The 23,662-nt window shown below is 40.7% G+C and overlaps 1 long non-coding RNA gene across 1 annotated transcript in view; it reads right to left on the bottom strand.

Moving 5' to 3' along the window:
* Nucleotides 1–4,698: 4,698 nt before the first annotated feature.
* LOC118766936 overlaps nt 4,699–23,662 on the bottom strand; it is a 27,430-nt gene continuing 8,466 nt past the window's right edge. The window contains exon 4 of the long non-coding RNA XR_005002843.1: nt 4,699–4,897. This is a non-coding gene — a long non-coding RNA (uncharacterized LOC118766936). The remainder of the gene's footprint in view (nt 4,898–23,662) is intronic.

Below are 23,662 nucleotides of genomic sequence, written 5' to 3'. Positions count from 1 at the left end.
CGTTTCCTGTTAAGAGAAGAAATACAAAGAAAGTTGAGGAAGGTGTGTATGGCATAGAGACAACATAAATATACACACAGAAACATGTAGACTGTGTGTATACATATACATACATACATACATACATATATATATATATATATATATATATATATATATATATATATATATATATATATATATATATATATATATATATATATATATATATATATGAGGAGGAGAGCCTGCCAAATGTTCACCCAGTAGAGGGACCAGCTATCCAAATAGACTGCTCCCTTGTAGTTAAGGCAATTAAGGGTATGAAACCAGGTAAAGCCCCCGGCCCATCAGGTATCACTGCTGAGATGCTTAAAACAGCTGTTTATGTGGGCTATGGCCTAGTCACCTGTATTGTAAACCAGGTAGTTCATAATGGAGTCATACCCAATGACTGGCGTAGCAGCACCATAGTCAACTGCTACAAGGGTAAGGGTGATGCTCTAGATATAAATAACTACAGGGGTATTAAACTGTTGGATCAGGTGATGAAGGTCACAGAGAGGGTCATAACCCATCTCATTAGGGAGAGGATTTGCTTAGATGAGATGCAGTTTGGTTTTGTGCCGGGTAGAAGCACCACTGATGCTTTATTCCTGGTCCGACAACTGCAGGAGAAGTACCTAGCTAAAGATAAACCCCTCTACATAGCTTTTGTGGACTTGGAGAAAGCCTTTGACAGGGTTCCCTGATCCCTTATCTGGTGGTCGATGCGGAAACTGGAGATTGACGAATGGCTAATAAGGGCTGTACAGGCTCTATACAGAGAGGCTGTCAGCAAGGTTAGGATTGGCAACGAATATAGTGAAGAATTCCGGGTAGAAGTAGGTGTACACCAAGGCTCAGCCCTCAGTCCCCTTTTATTCATCATAGTCCTCCAGGCAATAACAGAGGAATTCAAAACAGGTTGCCCCTGGGAGCTCCTCTATGCTGATGACCTGGCTCTCATAGCAGAATCACTACCGGAACTAGAAAAGAAATTTAGGGTGTGGAAACAAGGGTTAGAATCAAAAGGCCTTAGAGTAAATGTAGCGAAGACCAAAGTTATAGTAAGCAGAAAGCCAAACTCAGCACTCACCCCATCCGGCAGGTGGCCCTGCTCGAGCTGTAGGAAAGGTGTAGGTAGAAACTCCATAAGATGCACCCAGTGTAAGCTATGGACGCATAAGAGGTGCAGCAACATCAAAGGGAAATTAACTGATAAGATAGCTTTCATGTGCAGCAGATGCACAGGGACAATAGACACCACAAATACTCAGAAAACAGATTCCATCACACTCCAGGGGGAGAAACTAGAAGTAGTTGATAGTTTCTGCTACCTGGGTGACCAAGTTAGTAGTGGAGGTGGATGCTCAGAGAGTGTCACCACTAGAGTATGAATAGCCTGGGCAAAGTTTATAAAGCTCCTACCCCTACTGGCGACAAATGGTCTCTCACTCAGAGTGAAAGGTAGATTGTATGATGCATGTGTGCGAACTGCCATGCTTCACGGCAGTGAAACATGGGCCGTGACTGCAGAGGACATGCGTAGACTTGAAAGAAATGAAGCTAGCATGATCCACTGGATGTGTAATGTCAGTGTGAATGCATGACAGAGTGTAAGCACCCTGAGAGAAATGCTAGGCATAAGAAGCATCAGATGCGGTGTGCAAGAGTGATGCTTGCGATGGTATGGCCATGTACTGCGGATGGATGAGGAGAGATGTGTGAAGAAGTGCCGCTCCCAAACAGTTGAAGGAATCAGGGGGAGAGGTAGACCCAGGAAGACATGGGATGAGGTAGTCAAGCATGACCTCAGAGCGTTGGGCCTCACTGAGGCAATGGCGAAGGGCCGAGATCTCTGGAGATGTGCTGTGACTACAAAGACCCGGGATGCTTCCGGCACCAGTTCTGCATAGCCCCTGCCCATTCAAAGTACCTTGGATCCTGGAACATCTCGCTGTGCTTGAGGAGACCTGTTGAGTCAAGTGCATGTACATGAACATCGAAACAAATATCAATGGAAATAGTAGATGTGATACCTGTGCCAGTGGCACATAAAATTGCCAGCGCCGCCTCAACTGGCTTCTGTGCCGGTGGCACATAAAAAGCACCATCCGAATGTGGCTTATGCCAGTGCCGCCCCAACTGGCTTCTGTGCCGGTGGCACATAAGCACCATCCGAACGTGGCTGATGCCAGTGCCGCCCTGGCTGGCTTCCGTGCTGGTGGCATGTTAAAAGCACCAACCGATTGCGGCCGATGCCAGACCCCCTGGCACCTGTGCAGGTGGCACGTAAAAAGCACCCACTACACTCGCGGAGTTGTTGGCGTTAGGAAGGGCATCCAGCTGTAGAAATACTGCCAGATCAGACTGGAGCCTGGTGCAGCCCCTGGCTTCCCAGACCCCGGTCGAACCGTCCAACCCGTGCTTGCGCAGAAAACGGACGTTAAACGATGATGATGATATATATACAATCAAAAGTGATATCTCAAGAATTCAATCACTACTACTACCATCCACAACAAGTCACTTTCAGGGCACTTGACCATTTAACATCCTACTACTATCATACCACTCCCACATTTTCTTCTTGTTCTTGTTCTTGTTCTTGTTGATCTTGTTCTTGTTCTTGTTCTTGTTCTTGTTCTTGTTGTTCTTGTTCTTCTTCTTGTTGTTCTTGTTCTTCTTCTCTGCCAAGAATTCACAATGATCTCGAACCCACAAGAGTAAACAGGAGACAGAGACAGGCAGAAATAAGGAAAATGACCCTTATATTTGAATACTATGCAAATATTCTTTTAAAATACTTTTCATTTAATTTTTCCAAATTTTAATTTTTTTCTATATTTACAGTTGAAAAAGTCTCAATGACTGAAAGTGGTACTGAAATGTTTCTTATAAAATTATTTTATCATTTTCTCCCTTGACTTTTTTCCATATATATATCTATATATATACACAGACAGAAATACGAAGTCTGATCAATAAGTATAAAGACGTTTGCCATAGTAATGAAGCTAAAGTACATAGAGTGAAGCTGCTTGGCACAAATTGATCTTTAACTCTGCTGTACAGATGCACTAAGTTTTAATGTTCTAGCCCACTTCTGCTGTTTACAGCAGTGCTTGGAAGGAAGGTGTGTAATGTGTGATCATTGCATTGACCATGATAGAGTAAGTTGCCATGGCAATACCTGCTCGGAGGCCTATGAAAAGTTGCAGAAAGTGTATGGAGTTGCTGCTGTCATCCTGCTCGAGGGCCTCTCCTCACTGCCTGCTACCATCAGTGGTCTACATAGCATCAACATTGGCAGTATCAACAATGGAGGTCAATAGTCTTCTCTGATGAGAGTTAGTACTGTATTTCCACCTTGGATGGTAGAGTGAGGGTGTAGCATAGGAGGGGTGAACACTACAGAAATGCATGTGTCATAGAGAGAGATATGTGGGGTGGCCAAAGCATCATGGTTTGGGGTGCTATAGGCCTGAATCAGAGAAAAGGGCCCCATGTGTTCCAAAATGTTGATGCAGGCAGAGGGAATAGCATTACAATGCAGTGCTATGTTGACCAGATCCTAAGACTTCACATTGTGCACTTCTTCACACGTCACCATGGCCACGTGTTCTAGCAGGACAATGCTCCCATCCACATGGCCAGCGTCACCAAGGACTTCCTGCATCAGCACAACATCAGAATCATGCCATGGCCGGCTCTCAGCCCAGATTTGAACCCAATTGAACACCTGTGGGATGAAATTCAGAGATGGCAAAACCAGGTGGCTGCAAGGCCAACAACTTGTGTGAAACTGGAGGCAGCTTTCCTCAAGGTGTGGGCACAGGTGCCAATGGCTTTTGTGAATCTCCTTATGCACTCCATGTACCAATAGTGTATGATTGTTTTGAACACCCAGGGACGGCATATACAGTATTGAACGTGTCATGCCCTACCATCTCGATGTGCTGGATCTGCCGACTACCAGAACACATAACAACAACCCATAGACTGTGGTCAAGGTGCATCCAAGGAATTGTCTTTATCAGATTTTTTCAAAGTTTATCACAGACATAATGAAATCAAAATATATTTCACAGTCACACACATCTTGCATTTCTTTTGAGGTTCAGTGTATATACATGCAGGGTGCTCTTAAATTATCTTTACAACTTCTTCAATTTATTGACAACTTCTTTGCATCCAATAGAGCCCATGTAGAAGTGTTCTGACGTTTCTAATAAAACTTTATTTGTTTCTTTTATTATATATATATCGATGTATATGTATGTATATATGTATGTATATATATATATATATATATATATATATAAATACATAGGCTATAGGCTTCTTTCAGTTTCTGTCTACCAAATCCACTCACAAGGCTTTGGTTGGCCCAAGACTATAGTTGAAGACGCTTGTCCAAGGTGCCATGCAGTGAACTGAACCCAAAGCCATGTGGTTGGGAAGCCAGCTTCTTACCACACAGCTACGTCTGTGCCTATGTTTTCCAACTCTGCTGAGTTATCCTTATTTTTCATTTCTTTCTGAATTCTTCAAATTGTAAAGGTAATTTAATATTAATTAAACTTGCAATATTTGAAGACTTCTTCAGAACACAAAATACCAATCAATTAAACTCATTTCCATAATAATCAAAACACTCACTCTAACATTTCTGTTGATTCAACATCTTCAAGCGAGAAAGTCTCCTCATCTATCTCTATCTGTATGTCACTTATCTGATAACTTTCAGAAGGAGTCTCTACCTCAATAGCTTCAGTAGCTTCAGATGGAGGTGGTCCCGTTGGTGGGCTAGCAGCAGTAGATTCATGGTCTAAGAAAGTAACTGATTGCCTCTCAGATATTTTCGAGGTGCTTACTGAAAGAGAGAGAGAGAAAGAAGAAAAGAAAAAAAAAGTGAGTAATGTACATACAAATAAACATTTGTCATAGATATATATGTATTTATTTGTGCACATGTAAACACTTTAATGTGTATGTGTATGTGTGTGTGTGTGTGAGAGAGAGAGAGAGAGAGAGCAAGAGAGCAAAAGATCATCAATGCATTTATGTGTGAGTGTCTGTCCCGGTATGTGTGTATTGGTTTGGGTGTATTTGATGGGAGTTTAGCAGTGTGTCTTGTGCATGTGTATATTATTGTGGCTATTCAAGTATGTGTGCATATATATATATACAGGCTGTGATAGGTATTGTTGTATGTGTGTGTGTGTGTACGTGTATCATTGAGTTTGTACAGGAGAGAATGTGAGCATATGTATATGTGTGTGTATGCATACGTTTGTGTGTGTGTGTATGTATGTGTACGTGTGTATGTGTGTGTGTGTGTGTATGTGTGCATGTCCATGTACATGCATGTCTGTGTGTGTTTGGGATGTGTATACACAATGGTTTGTCTACATGTGAGTGTGAATGATGATGCATATGAACAAGTGTTTCAATAATAACATAAAATATAAAACAACAAAAATGACAGTATAAAAAGTAAAAAAGTATAAAACATGCATAAGTTGGCTCTGTGTTTAGGTCTTCAGTTATCGTGAGCATCGAATGTAGAGAGTTTATTAGTGACAGACCTATCTAGAAACATGCTCTTTTATGTATTGCAGTTCAAGGACAGTAGTTAAGGAATGCATAGGGCTGTGCATTTAAATGACCAAATCATTGAATAGTAATGAAAGCAATCAGATTGAAAAATGAAGAAAAGGTGAGCTTAAATGTAATATTACACACACACACACACACACACACACACAAAAGTTTTCATAAAGCAGAAAAAAGCAAGCAATTGTGTATTAGGTAATAAAGTGAGTATATTATTTATACAGTATTATAAACTTGGTCTCAAAACATCCAATCCATGTTACTGGACAGTTTCATGTCATTCAACCATGGCAGTTGTTGAATATGTTCTTAAGGTTAACTTTTAGTCACTTATGAGCAGTTCTAGGCTTCCTCATTAATTCAGTTCTCAACCAAATTGAATGTGGTTTTTTTTGCAATGACTGTCCAGCTCTAAGCTACATTTGGAGATAAAATTATTGAAATTTGGTTCATTAAAAAAAATGTTAGGTCAAAATATGTGATGTCAAAAACGGGAGAGTAAAGCCAAAAATTGACTTTGAATCAAAATATCTTAGCTATTGTAAAAGAAAATACTACAATTGCTATATTCAAATGAAAGAGCTCTATGCGAGGAATCTTATGATGAAAATCTCATCAGAAAATATCAGCTACAAAAAAAGTAGTGTGGTTTTAAGGGATAAAAAAAGATGATCAAAATATTTTTGTCATTTTAAGATATTTAGTGATATAAAATACAGTCTCTCATGTGAATGGTCACTTAACTTAAAGGTACAGAGTGCTTAACTGGACTTTCAGAGGTACCAGGTTTGATTCTCTTGCTGGCCATTTTTTACCCCTGTTTTCTAGGGGTATTTACCTGATCTTGTAAGCTGTTTGAACAGCTATTCTGTGTTTGAGATTTCCTTTATTTTCGATAAAATACCGACTCATTTGGTACTTCAAAGTTTGTTTATAAAGATATATATATATAATCAAACGGTCAAAACAAGTACTTTGTGTGTAAATGATGTTGCTGTTAGTGAACATTTTTATCACTGATTACAAGCTATAATAAATAAAGTGTTTTCGGTAAAAAAAACACAAGCAATCTAATTTGTGGCAACATCAGGCATTATTCTTGAAGAATGGAGTATTAACAAAGAAGGGCTCCACAAGTTCATATGGAAATTCAGATGAATCAAAAACCTATTTATGATAAAGATTCTCTAGAAAAAATTCAAAAATGTTTTGAGCAATGTTTTACTTCCAGATTGCCATATTCAGTAGCTAGTTGCAAGTTTTACAATTTGATCAGTAGTTTGCAAATGCATTTATGCAGCAAAATTTGAAAGTGTCAAATTAAGAAGAAATTGAAAAGGTTTAAAAAGCTTTATCAATTTCAAAGAAAATCATCTGGAAAATTTATCAATGATTACAATCCTTTACTGTTTTTAATATGGCAGACAAATACTGTCATTATATTGGAGGAAACAGTATGATATTGACCAGGTATGTGAATAGCTACCAAACAAAAGTGGAGAACAATGAAGCTGAAGGTTTTTGGGAAAATCTGGATCAAAATAAATTTCTGAAATTGTTCATCAAATAGTGTGTGTGCTTTTTTTGATTTTTTAATATTTTTTGCTTTTTATTGTAACTAAAAAAGATTGAAGTTAATATTTTTTAATTTAAAAATTTCTTTGTATTTAAATAAAAACATTTCTGTCTTAATTTTAGTATTAATAGAATGAAAAATATAAAGGTAAATTTAGTCAATAACAATACTAGAAGCATTGCCTGGAAAAGTGGACAAGAATGAAAAATGCAGGTGCAAAGTACTAGAATATTCATTAATATTGAGCCTGGAAAATACAGGGCAAGCAGTAATTAAGCTTGGAAAAGTTCATGTATAAGTGTTGGGTGTAGGAGAAATAAATTCCTTTTTACAATGAGAGGACTTCTAATGAGGTGAGAGCCAACCTTGACTTATAGGATGGAATCAACAAGTTGGCTAAGATATATTTTCAGTCATGAGGTTCCTTTCGAGTGTTGGGTCTGATGGAGGTAAAGTGACTAGAGCTCCTTTCGAGTGTTGGGCCTCACAGAGGCAATGACCGACACCTTTGACATTATGTCATGCTTGAGAAGACCCATCAAACTGAGCAAAATTACAGTCATGGCAGATACCGGTGTCATGCAAATTGGCACCCCTGTGTCACGCAAATGGCACCCGTGTCGGTAGTATGTAAAAGCACCCATTACATTCTTGGAGTGGTTGGCATTAGGAAGGGCATCCAGCCATAGAAAACCATGTCAAATCAGACCGGAGTTTGGTGCAGCTTTCCAGCGTACCAGCCCGGTCAAACTGTCCAACCCATGCCAGCATGGACAACGGACAACAGACGTTAAATGATGATGCTGATGATGATGATAATGATGAGGACTAGTGGCAATAACAGTTTTACAGTAATTGGAAAATTCTTTAGCATGAAACTGTTTAGTAACATGAACCGGCTGTTATGAGGCTAAATTTACAATACTATATAAATAAAAGACAAAAAGCCGTTTCAGCTGCGTACGCTGAGTTTATTACAGCCTAGTAATCTTTCTGCAATATTAGTGAATGTATTATTCATTATTTCTTATGTATCATGATCATCATCATTTAAACGTCCGTTTTCCGCGCTAGCATGGGTTGGACGGTTCGACCGGGGTCTGGGAAGCCAGGGCTGCACCAGGCTCCAGTCTGATCTGGCAGTGTTTCTACAGCTGGATGCCCTTCCTAACGCCAACCACTCTGCGAGTGTAGTGGGTGCTTTTTACGTGCCACCTGCACAGGTGCCAGGGGGGGTCTGGCATCGGACACGATCGGTTGGTGCTTTTAACGTGCCACTGGCACGGAAGCCAGCCAAGGCGGCACTGGCATCGGCCACGTTCGGATGGTGCTTTTTATGTGCCACCGGCACAGAAGCCAGTTGGGGCGGTGCTGGCATCGGCCACGTTCAGATAGTGCTTTTTATGTGCCACCGGCACAGAAGCCAGTTGAGGCGGCGCTGGCAATGGCCACGTTCGGATGGTGCTTTTTATGTGCCACTGGCACAGGTATCACATCTACTATTTCCATTGATATTTGTTTCGATGTTCATGTACATGCACTTGACTCAACAAGTCTACTCAAGCACAGCGAGATGTTCCGGGATCCAAGGTACTTTGAATGGGCAGGGGCTATGCAGAACGGGTGCCGGAAGCATCCCGGGTCTTTGTAGTCACAGCACATCTCCAGAGATCTCGGCCCTTCGCCATTGCCTCAGTGAGGCCCAACGCTCTGAGGTCATGCTTGACTACCTCATCCCATGTCTTCCTGGGTCTACCTCTCCCCCTGATTCCTTCAACTGTTTGGGAGCGGCACTTCTTCACACATCTCTCCTCATCCATCCGCAGTACATGACCATACCATCGCAAGCGTCGCTCTTGCATACCGCATCTGATGCTTCTTATGCCTAGCATTTCTCTCAGGGTGCTTACACTCTGTCATGCATTCACACTGACATTACACATCCAGCGAATCATGCTAGCTTCATTTCTTTCAAGTCTACGCATGTCCTCTGCAGTCACAGCCCATGTTTCACTGCCATGAAGCATGGCAGTTCGCACACATGCATCATACAATCTACCTTTCACTCTGAGTGAGAGACCCTTTGTTGCCAGTAGGGGTAGGAGCTTTATAAACTTTGCCCAGGCTATTCGTAATCTAGTGGTGACACTCTCTGAGCATCCACCTCCACTACTAACTTGGTCACCCAGGTAGCAGAAACTATCAACTACTTCTAGTTTCTCCCCCTGGAGTGTGATGGAATCTGTTTTCTGAGTATTTGTGGTGTCTATTGTCCCTGTGCATCTGCCACACATGAAAGCTATCTTATCAGTTAATTTCCCTTTGATGTTGCTGCACCTCTTATGCGTCCATAGCTTACACTGGGTGCATCTTATGGAGTTTCTACCTACACCTTTCCTACAGCTCGAGCAGGGCCACCTGCCGGATGGGGTGAGTGCTGAGTTTGGCTTTCTGCTTACTATAACTTTGGTCTTCGCTACATTTACTCTAAGGCCCTTTGATTCTAACCCTTGTTTCCACACCCAAAATTTCTTTTCTAGTTCTGGTAGTGATTCTGCTATGAGAGCCAGGTCATCAGCATAGAGGAGCTCCCAGGGGCAACCTGTTTTGAATTCCTCTGTTATTGCCTGGAGGACTATGATGAATAAAAGGGGACTGAGGGCTGAGCCTTGGTGTACACCTACTTCTACCCGGAATTCTTCACTATATTTGTTGCCAATCCTAACCTTGCTGACAGCCTCTCTGTATAGGGCCTGTACAGCCCTTATTAGCCATTCGTCAATCTCCAGTTTCCGCATCGACCACCAGATAAGGGATCAGGGAACCCTGTCAAAGGCTTTCTCCAAGTCCACAAAAGCTATGTAGAGGGGTTTATCTTTAGCTAGGTACTTCTGCAGTTGTCGGACCAGGAATATAGCATCAGTGGTGCTTCTACCCGGCACAAAACTTAACTGCATTTCATCTAAGCAAATCCTCTCCCTAATGAGATGGGTTATGACCCTCTCTGTGACCTTCATCACCTGATCCAACAGTTTAATACCCCTGTAGTTATTTATATCTAGAGCATCACCCTTACCCTTGTAGCAGTTGACTATGGTGCTGCTATGCCAGTCATTGGGTATGACTCCATTATGAACTACCTGGTTTACAATACGGGTGACTAGGCCATAGCCCACATAACCAGCTGTTTTAAGCATCTCAGCAGTGATACCTGATGGGCCGGGGCTTTACCTGGTTTCATACCCTTAATTGCCTTAACTACAAGGGAGCTGTCTATTTGGATAGCTGGTCCCTCTACTGGGTCAACATTTGGCAGGCTCTCTTCCTCCCATCATTCTCCACATTCTGCAGTCTTTCATAATGGCTTCCCCAAGCCTCTTTCTTTTCACCAACATTAAAAGCAAGTGCCCTATCATCCATGCGGACACATTTCTCTCCTGTAACATCACTATTTTCTCTCACACACTGTCTAGTAATCCGAAATACCTCAGTTCTTTGGTCCTCACGTCACTGGACATTGGCAAACTTCTTCTTTCCTGCTATATCTTTGGCTATGTATACCTGCCACCCGGCCTCCCTTTTGGCCACTTGGTACGGTTCCCCGCTACCCCCATCCCCCCAGGCTCTCCAGGCCTGTTTCTTTGCACTAATGGCTTTGTCTACTGCACTATTCCACCACCACGTAACTCTGGGTCTGGAAGGGACTTTGCACCATCCACAGACTTGGTCTGTGGCACTCAGCAAGCTGTCCTGTAGGAATTTCCAGCTACCTTCTATGTCCGACGTCTGAAGCTCCTCCTCCCTCTCATCAAATTTCTTGATGAGTATGTCCCTAAATTTCTGACCATGCGAAGGGTTCTTTAGCTTCTAAATCCTTCTTTTCTGGATTGGTCTGTTTCTTGGAGTCCTTCTGGCCTCAGGCCTAAAGTCACTAATGATTAGCCTATGCTGAATGGATACACTCTTCACCCAGGAGGGTCTTTGTATTTAAGAGCGACCCTGCATCCCGCTGTCTGGTGAGGATGAAGTCTATTTGGCTTGCGGAGTCTCCTGACTGATAAGTTATTAGGTGACAGTCAGGCTTCCTGAAGTTAGTGTTGCAGATTAAAAGGTTATATGCATCACAGAATTCCAGTAGTCTAGTTCCCTCATCATTTCTGGTGCCAATACCATGGCCACTGTGTACCCCAGTGAAGATACCCGATTCCCGCCCAACATGCCCATTAAAGTCTCCACCCACAAAGATGAGGTCCTTGCCACTAGTCTTTGAGGTAGCCTGTAGAAGGGTATCATAAAAGTGGTCCTTCTGATCATTTGGTAGCCCCACATGTGGGGCATAGGCGGAGATAATCGTAGCTGTGCCACTCTGTAGGACTAACCTGAGCTTAAGCACTCTATCGCAAACCCTGACAACCTCTATGACCTTATCCACCCATTTCTCCGCAAGGAGAATGCCTACACCCCTACCCCATCCATGTTACCTTGCCAGAAGACTTTATACCTATGTGCCTTGCCTGTGAGGACCCTAGCTGATGCACCTCTCCACCTTACCTCTTGTATGCAGCATACATCAACCCATCTTCTCTCAAGCATCTCTACAATCTCACAGTGCCAACTCTGAAAACTGGGAAGGAGATGTGGGGAGGAGGGGTGCAATTTAGCGCCTGAAAAGAAGAGGGTTGTTGTGGTGGTGGTGATGGTTTTTTAGGCATTTTTCGTCTGATCTCTCTTCCGACCTGACAACATTCAAGCATTTAGGCATGTTAAGGTTCTGGCCCCTGCCGTAGGCAGGTGTTAGCAGTATTCTAAGCAAGCATTATGGTCATTGAGCAACGTGGTTTAAGCAGTGTAGCAGAAACATGGATATTCTAGAGATGGGCTGGGGGTTCCAGCAGGGAGAAGAGAGAGTGGGGGGAGGAAATGGGGGGAGAGTGCAGGTAATATAGGGGGGGAGCACCAGTGGGGAGGGGTGTTAGGAGAAACGATGACAGGTAGGGGTGGTGGCAGGTTCTAGACAAAATTAAACGTAGGATATAACGTGAGGGGGGGGGACTGGAAGGAGGGGAAGATAAGCAGGGGTAATTCATAGTGAAATAGCGTATTGAGGAGGAGGGGTTCGAGGAATAGACACCCATAATGGTGGTGGGAGAAGGGATATCCGGTATAGATTGAGAAATATATAGAGAGATATCCGGTATTGGTGGTGGGGGTGGGAAATGGCGGGTGCACCGCGAATGGCGAAGTTTTGATTCAGAGAGATGTATGGAAAGAGAAGAATTAAGCAAACGGGGTTTGAAGAAACAATGTCATAGACAACGGACAAATTATCGTAGAGAGCGAAGAAAGAAGAAATTATCAGCACATAGGGACGAGTTATTACGAGATAAGACTAAAAATGAAAGATTATATTTTTTGAAGACAATATCAACAGCTTAGCTCACACACACACACACACACACACACACACACACTGAGTAACAGTCTGATTTATCTCCTCATGTTACTTAAAAGTTTTGTGAACGTAAAAGGGCATTCATCTCCTCAATCATTCAAAAGCAAAGTGAAGAAAAATATGATTTCTTTATAATAGAGGGGATATGAACCACATTACTCAGTTCAGGTCACATTGGTATAGTGATAACTTAGTGATAACTACAACTAGATGGAAGCATGCTATGTATTAAAACAGGCGGAATCTTGATGTCAGTTTACAATCGCTGCATGATATTTAACACATCAGTGATACCCTCCTTTGTTTTTATCGTGTAAGAAATATTGTGAAAAAAAAAAGAAGCGACTTCTTAGCATCCGTAATGATTCTAGTGTGAAGGTTATTGATTTTGGAAAATTGCTTAGCAAAATCTTCAAAGAGGAGGGTTTTGACAGTGAAGGGCTAAAATCGATGATAAAGAACTGGGTGAATTTGAAGGCTGGTTAATTTCTGAAATCATGGAACCACTGAAATATAGTGATGGCGAAATCACTCTGTCATAAAGTAGCCATCTTTTTCTTCTTCACTTTGCTTCTGAAGAAATGAGGAAATGAACATTTTTTTTCCCCCGTCCCCAAGGCTTTAACATGAGGAGCTACATCAATCTGTTAGTCTATAAATACAACTCCACCTATATGTCGAGTGGTACTTCAGTTTATTTGATAATTCACTCGTTTTCACACACACACACCACACACACACACACACACACACACACACACACACACACACACACACACACACACACACACACACACACACACATGTACACTGACACAGACACGCACACACATATACGAGGTATATTCCAGAAGTTTTGAGACTTTTTTTTCTAGCAGAGGTTGTTATAACTGTCCTAGATTATTGTAACTCTAGTGTATCATTACTATACATCTAAGAAGCTGACCGACCAACTTTTGTTATTCCAAACTGAAGGAGACGGTTGTAACCTACGTCTTCCTAAACACTGCCATAATTGACCAGTTTGGAGAATGCAGTTGGGACTTGAAGATGCTGTGGAAGCTCGCTATGCAATAAAGCTTTGTTTTAAAGTGCTACAGAAACGTATGAAATGCCCCAGACTGCTTATGGATTAACGTGTGTGAGCCTGAACCCCTGTTTTTGCCTGACACAAGAAAGCTCACAATAACCTCATTTTTCGACAGCAAGGGTATCATCTACATCCACTGGGTTCTCTCTGGCCAAGCAGTAACAGAATACTTTGTTGAGGTTTTGAGGAAGTTCAGAAAGACATTACGTTGCCCATGGCAAGAGAACCTGCACCAGCACAATTCACCAGTCCACAATTCCATCCTGGTAACCAACGACATGACAGAGATGGGCATCAGAACTGTGAGTTTTGGCTGTTCTCCAAGCTGAAGAAGATGGAAGCTATGACAAGGGTCCTGGAGACCCTCATTTTTGGAGACCTTTCATGGGACCTTCACGAAGCGGCTCGAGCACTACAACAAGTGCATTGAAGTTAGAGGTTCCGATTTCGAATTGTACTTCTTTAAAATTTATAAATGTTTCTCCCCAAAAAGTCTCAAAACTTCTGGGATACACTTTATATATATACCAGGTTGAGTCAAAAGTTTTTTTTGATTTTCATTAATGATTTCTGGCAGAATGTTTCAAAGAAGATGACACCAGTCTTGAAGAGAAACTAAGGCCAGTGAGAACTGTTGTGGAGGGTGAGTCCTTATTTAAAAATGGTTAAGTACGTCAAGCACAAGCACTCATACATTGACGACAGAACTTGGTCCTTTGCAAAGCACCGTCAACTGACACTGCCATAAACTCAACCTTTTGAACAAACGCTGTCGAGAAGCTCCCCATGAATTGACCAATGACCAAGCTCAATGACATGTGAATATTTGCAAACTACTGGCAAATCCTCAAGAACTCGTTTTTGGCATCAAATTGTAACTGAGGATGAAAAATGGAACTATTTTCATAATCCTAATAACCGAAATCAGTGGCTTCGTTCCAACCGGGCTTCAGAACCTGTTGTTAAAGAAGGACGGTTTGAACAGATCATATTGTGTATTTGGTGGACTTTCAAGGAGTCATTGCACTTTGAGTTTATCCCAGATGGTCATGCTGTGAGTGCTAACTTTTATGCTCAACAACTGCAGCGAGTATATGATGCTTTGAAACCGGCTACCAGGCACCAGTCAATTGAAGATGCACAGTCCTACAGCATAAACAATGCCCCACCACACACTACTAATGTGACCAAGCGCAAACTTGAGGGGCCAGAAGTACTGCTTCACCCTACATACTATCCAGTCCTTGCACCATCAGAATACCATATTTCCGAACCATAGATGAGGTTGAAAACTGGTGTAAGGAGTTTTTGCCTCTAACGTAGCCAAATGCTATATGCGTGGAATTAAGCTTTTGGCATAATGATGGCAATAAAATATGATGGGATATATTTCGATGAATAAATGCCTTTGACTGACACTGGTACTTATTCTATCTGTCTCTTTTGCCAAACTACTAAGTTCCAGGGGTATAAAAACCCACACCGACTGTTGAGCGGTGGTAGTGGGCAAACACAAATATAAAGACATAAACACGTATACACACACACGCATTATATATATATATATATATATATATATATATATATACATATATATATATATATACATATATATATATATTATATATATATATATATAATATATATATATATATATATATATATATATATATATATATATATATATATATAATTCATGTCTGTAATGCAAGCCATATGCTACAAATATGTCCCAGAGAGAAAGGCCACTGTACACAAGAACAAAATCCCCAGAGAGAGGAAAATTCTAATGAGACGGCGTACAAAATTTTCAAATCGCCTAAACAAACAGATTGGAAGCAGTGAAAAGTCCCGCCTAAAAATAAAACTGTTGGAAATCGAAAAATGTCTGAAACTCTCCCATGAAAAGGAAAGAGCAGACAAAGAAGCCTGGGCTATAGACAACATAAAATCTAACCCCAGAGCTTTCTACAGGTATGCCAAAGAAACAGCTACGGTGCACTGTAGAATAGGGCCACTCCTCGAAAAGGATGGCACACTTACAGGAAAACCAATGAGGGTAAGTGAAATACTGAATGAGCAATTCAAGAGTGTTTTCACTCCACCCCTTGGGCATCTCCAAATCACCAATCCAACTGACTTTTTTACCACTGCAGATATAAAATCAGAGGCGGCGACGATAGATTACATCGATATAAAGGAAGACGATGTAATCAAGGCTATAGATGAAATGAAAACAGACTCAGCTACTGGCCCCGATGGATTCCGGCAATCCTCCTAAAAGCATGTAAGAGAGTCCTAGCAAGACCACTGCAGTTCCTCTTTCAGAGCTTCCTTGCAGCTGGCAAACTTCCAAGAAAACTGAAGGAAGGTAAAATATGCCCCATTCATAAAGGAGGTAGCAGAGCGGAAGCCAAGAACTATAGACCTATCTCTCTGACCTCACACATCAGCAAGGTCATGGAACGAATAGTCAGAAGGAAGCTGATCACCTTCCTTGAAGAAAATGACTTGCTGCCCGACACCCAACATGGTTTCCGACCAGGGAGAAGCTGTTTAACTCAGCTCCTACAACACTATGACTGGGTGCTGAAACGGCTGCTCAACCACTCAAATGTGGAAGTCATATATCTCGACTTTGCAAAGGCCTTTGATAAAGTCGATCATGGAATGATATGTCACAAACTGCGTGATCTCAACATAGTTGGAAAACTGGGAGAATGGCTTCATGACTTTCTGAAAGATAGAAGTCAGGTGGTAGTGGCCAATGGGGCCACTTCCATTAACACGCAAATAGTGAGCGGTGTTCCGCAGGGCACTGTTCTGGGACCACTACTGTTCATAATGGCCCTCTCAGACATGCCCTCAGCCACGCAGAGAGCCACGATCACAAGTTATGCAGATGATACAAAAGTTTCACAGGCAATACAGAACCCTGAGGACACTAAACACCTGCAATGTGAGCTAGACAAAATATACAAGTGGGCCGAAAAGAATAGCATGCAGTTCAATACTGAAAAGTTTCAAGCTCTATACTATCAGCATGCAAAACTAAATGCAATACCCAATGAATACACTGGACCCGGAGGAATAGCAATCCCAGAGGCACAATCAGTGCGTGACCTAGGTATTTACATGAGTGATGACGCGACCTTTCGTGTACATGTTACTAAATTGGCAATGAAATGTAGACGACTGGCCGGATGGATCCTCAGAACCTTTAGAACAAGAGAACAAGAAACCATGATGGTCCTCTGGAGGACACTTGTCCTAAGCCACTTTGACTACTGCTCTCAGTTATGGTCACCATCCAGTGTCAAGTTGATCACAGAGCTCGAGGCGATCCAACGTAGCTACACGAAGAAGATAGCCTCTATGCAGAATGTAAGCTACTGGGAAAGACTCAGGAAATTAAAATTATATTCCCTGGAGCGTAGGCGGGAAAGATATGCCATAATATACATCTGGAAGATCCTGGAGGGAAGTGTCCTGAACTTTGGCATCGAGAGTTACGCAAATGCCAGAACTGGGCGCCACTGCGTGGTGCCTTGGACTCCAAACTTGCCATCAAGATGTAGGACAAGATTCTGTGATAGCCTGGGCTTCCGAGGCCCAAAGCTCTTCAATATCCTCCCGAAGAACCTGAGAGACCTGCATGGGGTGGATACAGATGTCTTTAAAATGAAGCTGGATCTCTTCCTGTCAGGTGTCCCAGATGAACCAACTTCACGGCAGGTGGGGCAGATGAGGGCAGCTGCATCGAACTCTCTCATGCACCAAATAGCAGCTGCTAGAAAGCCTTCATGAAGTGAAACCAAGTAGCAACACCAAATGGCGGTGCCCCAGCATGGCCACAGCTCATAAGCTGAAACTGGAAAAATCAAAATCAAATCAAAATCATATATATATATATATATATATATATATATAATATATATATATATATATATATATATATATATATATATATATATATATATAATATATATATATATATATATATATGTATATATATATATATATATATACATATATATACGAGGGGCGTTCAATAAGTAATGCCCCTGACCCACTTCCCATAGCAGTAGAGCAACGAAACTTGGCACAGTTATTAGTCTTTTTCTACATAGGAACCACCCAGAGTTACGCATTTCTCCCATCGTTTGATGCGGCTCTGGAGACCGTTTTTGTAGAAGAACCCAGCTTGGTCCTCCAACCTCAACGTGACTTCAGAAATCAAGGCTGCATCATCTGAGAAACGCTTTCCTTTCAAAAACAACTTCATGATTGGGAAGAGGTGAAAATCAGAGGATGCAAGGTCAGGAAGATAGGGGTGATGGGGAGGAGTTCATAGCCATACGCCTGTGCTTCTGATCTGGCGACAAGCGAGTTGTGGACCGGAGCGTTGTCCTGCAGGAGGAGGATGCCTTTGCTGATCTTGCCCCGCTTCTTGATTTTGATAACTTCTGTTAATTTCCTCAAAAGTGAAGCATAATAGGCTCCTGCAATTGTGGTACCCTTTGCCAGGAAATCTGTCATCACTACTCCGTCCTGGTCCCAGAAGACTGTGAGCATGACCTTGCCAGCGAAGGGCTGCACCCTTGCCTTCTTTGGAGGAGGTGAGTCACGGTGCTTCCACTGCATTGACTGGGCTTTGGTCTCTGGATCATCGTGATGGACCCAGGTTTCATCCTGTGTAATCAGTCTTTTGAAAAATTTTGACTCATCTTCTTGGCACATCTCCAAATTTACCCTCGAGCACTCGACGCGTTCTTGCTTCTGGAAAGGCGTGAGCAACCTGGGAATCCATCTGGCAGACACCTTTTGCATATGCAAATGGTCATGAATGATAGTTTCCACAGACCCGGTACTAATCTTGACCTCATGGGCTATTTGGCGAATAATTATGCGTCGATCTTCGAAAATGGCAGCCTCAACTTGACGGACAGATGCCTCATCAATGGCAGAAGGGGGCGACCAGATCTGGAAGCTGTTTACACAGAGTTCCGACCATGTTTGAATTCACGATGCCAGCGTTTTACAAGGTCATATGATGGGGCATCATTACCATAAGTTACTTTCATTTCATCAAAAGTCTCCCGTGGTGTGCGTCCTTTCAAATACAAAAACCGGATCACTGCTCGACATTCAACAGGCCCCATTTCACACTTGACTCAGTTCAAACACCTGTAAATCAGAAACCACAATTAGTTCAGAGCTGTAATTTGCCACTTGCTCTATAGAGATATAAATGATTGCACATGCAAAATTTCAGCTAGATCAAATAACTGCAAGTGGGTCAGAGGCATTACTTATTGAACGTCCCTCGTATATACATATTATATATATATATATATATAATATATATATATATATATATATGAACACACACACACGAGTGAGTGGACAAACGAAAGAAGGGCACTCAACGAATTTATTGGAAGTTACATGTATGGATCAAAACAGTTTGATTCAAATTCGTTGGTACTTTTGATTTTCAAGCATGATGTTAGTTGCCAGCCATTTTGCATTTGAATGACAGAAGTTGATTGTTATTACCGTAAAGTGCGCTGCTAAAAACTAATTATATTAAAAAGCTTAATTTTTATTTACATTTTTACTTTGACTTCTGTATACATTCAAGGTCCCAATCTTGTTAAGTATGGGTTTTGGAATATCAAAGTTTTTGCAACATTTCCCATATCTTTTCAGGCCATATTTTATAGACAGTATTGATCTAAGCATAGGAAGATGCGTTTTGTTTTTCAATTTTGATTTGATTACACCAATACTACTGAGCAACCGTTCAACTTCTGCATCTGAGGTTGGCAATGTCAATAGATTAATGGCAAAATTTGCAACATCTCTAAAAGGATTTCCTCCAGTAGCATCTTTATAGTTCAAGACTTCCAGCAAGAATGCCTCAGTATTAGACGTATTTGTCCATTTAACTAAATGAATGCTATTAAACTGAATTTCAATTGAAGCAATTTTTTCTTCATTTAAATGCATTGCTTCTAAGACAGGTAAAATTGGCTCTTTGAAATGCTTCAAAATATTCTCTACTGAAAAACATTTGATATTCCTCAGTATATTAATATTTCTTGGCAAACGGTGCTTGAGCTCTTTATAAAGGCAGAGTAAAAATTGTGCTCTTTTGCGAATATTATTTTCTTCGGTGGCTTCTTGATAATCATTTGTGCTATTTTTCTCTCGAACCTGTAGCTTAGATTTGGTTTAGGATCCAGAAATTTTTCAATAGAAGCATCTGGATCAAGAGGATCAATTCTACATGTTGGCAACACTGTCATATTAGCAACAAAATTGATCAAATTTGAAAGATATTCAAGTAATTTTGTTTTGTCGACAGTGTTTGATTCAAACAGTTTATTCACTTCCTGAACATGTTTTAAAATTGGATGCAAAAATAAAAGGCAAAGTTCATTCCTAGAATCACAAAACATTTCATGTAACGTTTGTGCTGTAAAGTATTTTTCTTTTGTGGTTGTAGTTTGGAAGAGAGTTTGCAATTCAAACCATTGGCTTAAAATTCTATTTACCGCTGGTTCTATTGACAGCCACCTAGTCGTACAAGAATTCATGATCTTCAAAGGCTCTTTATCATTGATAGCAAGGTAAAGTTGTTTGTAGGCACTTTGTCTTGTTGAAGAATGAGAGGACCATTTATAGGTTTCGGATTCTAAAAATTCTAAATTTATGGGCAAGCATTCAGCACAAGTGTGGGATACTGCCAACTGTAAAGAATGACATACACATCTAAATAGAAGCAATGATGGAACTTCATTTAATTTCTGGAAAACACCATTGTTGACTCCTATCATTACTCTAGCATTGTCGGTTCCTATTGCCAGTAAATTTTTTTTATATCTAATTTCTTTTTCACTAATTCAGTTTTTAAGGCATCTACAATGCCATCTGCATCACGTTTCTAAAGATACCATACTGTATGTATGTACCACTTTTTTGTGAGTGTCACTGTAATATATGATAACAATTCCTAACAACTTGCTCATCAATATATCATTGGATTCATCTAATAACAGGCTAAATTTTCTATCTCCTATATCAGAAATCAAATCTCCATCAAAATATGGAGCTGGAACATTTCTCACAATATTTGCACATTTTGTACGATGCAACTTCACTTTTGATATAATATCACTATCAGACATATAATTCTTACATAACTCTATTAAGTGATCACAGCTATTAAATGATGAATGGCAACAAATAAACATTGCTAAATTTGCTTCAAGCATAGATGTCTTATCATTTTTGGTTTCAATAGAATTGGTAAGCAGAATCATTTGATGTGGAGTTGATGCTTTATGTTTCTTTGCTTCACAGTGGCTTATTAAAAGGGAATATTTTGCCAACATATTACATCTACAATATCTGCAATGTGCTTTAGATTGGTCACTAGTAAACGCTGGCATCTTAAGCCATTCCTTTTGGAATTTTTGCTGGCACAACTTTGATTTTTCTTTGCTCATTATAATGTAGTGGGAAGCAAGAAAATAAATTGAATGATTAATAAAAATATAAAATTGAAAACACGACTTATCAGTTTGCCGCTAACAATTCTTTCATTCGTCATTAACAATTCTTAAGTTTGCTGCTTACAAATTCTTGAGGTGAAGAATACTGATTCAGGATGCAGGGTGGCCAACTTATAAATGGAAAAGTAAAATCTGCAGGAATCCTAAAACTATGTTCTGATATAAACCTGGAAACATCATATTTCGCTTCCAATCTTACATTTAATATCTATTGGTAAAACCACAAATATAACTACAATAGTTGAAAAAAAAGTAAGTAGAAATATAAAGGGGGGAGACCCCCGCCACCCCTGTACTTCTATACAAGATATATAATCCAAAACAAGCATGAAAAAACACAGGTCTATTTTAAAACAGTCAAACTGAAAGTAAATCAGTAAACCTGTCAGGATAAAAACTCATCACAACAGAATAAAACATTGTTAGAACGTATTTCCATGCTTTCATTCTTTGCAACATATTTCCATTATTGTGTAGTGAGTTCAGATGCTGACATGAATTATCCCCCCACCCCAAGCACCACTCTGTATCCAAGAGGGGGGATGGGGGAAGAGGGACTGGAAAAGTTCATAACTTGATAAATTTCCTTTTGATAAACTTTCATTTGAAGTTTCAAGAAAGTGAAAGAAAAATTCAACAATAGCCGATAGTACTAAAATTTGGCTATAAGATACATTAGCGAAAGTAGAAAAGGAGGAAAAAGATGTAAAAAGAATAGCTATTGTGGAAATGTCACGATCAGAGAAAAATGCTAAATAAAATTTAAAACCTGCTATTTTCCCCGCTAAATGCTAGATTCAAAAATTTTCTGCAAAATGCTGAAAAAGAATGCTAGATCTAGCATAAAATATGCTAAATTGGCAACTAGTATGTGTGGTAACGCTATAGAAGATTTTGTGTGGGCGTGTAGATGATGTGTGGTGTGAGTGCTAGGAAGTGGCCAGTGCTAGTGTGTGTGGAGTGGTGTGGGGTTGGTATCAAATGAAAAGAGGAGGTGAGGTTGGTATGAGATGAAGAGAGGAGGTAAGTTGAGCCCAATGGTGCAAAGAAGGGAAGAGAGAAGATTAATTCCTGTTCACAGCGAAGGCGAGAGTCCGGATGGCTCCCGTGCAAAGACAGTCCGAACACAGACAGATGTTGTAATGTTGTAGCGAACGACCGGTAGAGCGGAAATGGCGCATGACCAAGGTGTCATTGCCGAGTCTGATGTCTCGGAGGTGCTCCGCGAACCGGTCAGCCAAGCGGCGTCTCGTTTGACCGATGTACAGGGAAGGACAGCGAGAGCAGGTGATGTAGTAAACGATGTTACTAGAAGTGTAGGTAAAGGATTCGGTGATGTGATAGGGACGATGATGGGTGTCTGTGAGGATGGTGGTCACCTTTAGAATCCGGCCTGGAAGTCATTTTCCATAAGTGAGTCAAGGATTCGCTCTTGATCTCGACAACGGTGACCTTTGAGCGGCATCTTCATCTTAGGGAAGAGATGGAAGTATAGAGGTGCTAAATCTGGCAATTCGCCCTAAATACCACTCAGAAGCGATGGATATCGATATTTCACCATTTTTGAGGCTTATCAACATCATATACCCAAATCGAATTGGAGGCGAACTGAATCAGCAGTCAATGACCATCTACAAACAATGTAAAAACCATTTGCTGGCATGCCACGACGATGATTACGTAAGAATAAATGCAAACACAATTTAAAAGCAGCGCTAATGTCGTAAACTTTATCGACAGCGCATAACTGAATGCAGGAGGTGAGTTTGTTCGTCTGTAGGCTGTGGATTAGCTCGGTAGCGATGACTTTCTTAAAGCTCCGGGTAATACATATATGTATATATATGTACGTGGGTATGTATACATGTATGTTTATGCGTGTGTATACATATGTGTGTATATGTATATGCATACATAATGTATATATATGTATATGTATATATATATATATATATATATATATATATATATATATATATATATATATTATATATATATATATACATATATATATACATATACATATATATACATACATAATGCATACATAATGTATATATGTATGTATATGTGTGTGTATATATATATATATATATATATACATACATTATGTATGCATATACACACACACACACACACACACACACACACACACACACATAGTAAATTAAACAAAGAACAAACACAAAAAACAACAACGCGAGGACGTGGTATGTGTAATGTATTAGCAGACGCTCAGGAAAGAAAGGAAGATGGTTTAACATTTCGAGTTCTTCGGAAACAGAGGAAAGTCCAAAAGAAGGGAAGACGGAGGAAGAAAATCG

Source organism: Octopus sinensis, linkage group LG18, assembly GCF_006345805.1.
Source record: "Octopus sinensis linkage group LG18, ASM634580v1, whole genome shotgun sequence".
Taxonomy (NCBI): Eukaryota; Metazoa; Mollusca; class Cephalopoda; order Octopoda; family Octopodidae; genus Octopus; species Octopus sinensis.
Note: the sequence above shows the minus strand (reverse complement) of the source record. Positions and strands in the feature narration are given on the sequence as shown.